The following is a 1,123-nucleotide window of genomic DNA, read 5'->3' on the forward strand; positions in this document are numbered from 1 at the left end:
CACACACACACACACACATGCACACACACAAGCTCTAAAGCTCAGTACCACTACGACATGCATACATTAAATAAATAAATAAATAAACAGACAGATATTTCAGATATAGAGTTTCAGCCTTATAAATATACTTTCCTGACAAACATTGTCTTCAACTTTGATTTAAATTGATCAATTGAAAGAGGCCCTTTCACCCAACACTGTTCTGGACCAGAGCTGCTGGTCATGAAGATCTTAAATTACGAGATGGGTGCGAAAATTGCCATAAGTTCTGAAAGGTAATTTGGTGAGCACTGATGTAAAGATCTATTTATAAACCATGCTGTAGCGTGCTTGGCTGTGCGTTGATATGTTTAATTTAAATCATGTGTGCACTTCTGTATGTTTGTGATAAAAACCACTAGTTTGCTGTGCTGGCTGTCATACTAAATCGCCTCAACAATTAATGTTTACGTTGGTTGTAGGCGGCTAAGTGCTTTCATGAGTGTGGTTTTGATTCATTGTTGTACATTTTGTTGTTGTGTGGGAGTTTTTTTTTAGCTTTATTTTATTTTATTTTTATTTTTATTTCTTAAATTTTCGCTTTATTAAAAGTATTTCAAAATTTTCATATTTTGACAATATCGACTTTCTGTTGTGATCTGAGCCTTTGTAATAGACGGCATCACAAAATCAATGTCGTGATTTACACACCAGTACATTGAAGGGTAGTGAAGTAGAACACGTCAGGAGAAAATTGAAATAGAAAAAGGTTCCTTTCCCCAGTATGTATCGATTCTTACTTCATGCAATAAATTAAAAATAGAGGACCTGTCCCATTATTTGTTGTCACGCACACACAAAAAAATCCATAGTATACCCAACAGAATTCGATTTTGGATTCTGGTATCCCTTAAGTATTACAAGGTCAGGTGAAAAAAGGAGGTTATTTTTGGTTGGGGGGGGGGAGAAAGGGTGTGTTTTTTTCCCTTGCTGGGACTGCTTTGGTGTGTTTGCGAAGGTCAAAGCCTATCCCCTGTGGCGCAGTGGGTAACTCGCTCATTCTGCCACCCGGATGTTCTAGGTTCGGAAACAGTAGGGGTCTGAGTTATTTTTCTTGTTCCACCTGGTATGTTTTCATTCC

The 1,123-nt window shown here is 37.4% G+C and overlaps 1 protein-coding gene across 1 annotated transcript in view; it reads right to left on the reverse strand.

The window, feature by feature from the left end:
* The window catches only part of LOC118477239 (ionotropic receptor 25a-like), a 28,851-nt gene that overhangs the window by 5,925 nt on the left and 21,803 nt on the right, over window positions 1-1,123 (reverse strand). The window lies entirely within an intron of this gene.

This window comes from Aplysia californica, unplaced genomic scaffold, assembly GCF_000002075.1.
Source record: "Aplysia californica isolate F4 #8 unplaced genomic scaffold, AplCal3.0 scaffold00047, whole genome shotgun sequence".
Lineage (NCBI taxonomy): Eukaryota > Metazoa > Mollusca > Gastropoda > Aplysiida > Aplysiidae > Aplysia > Aplysia californica.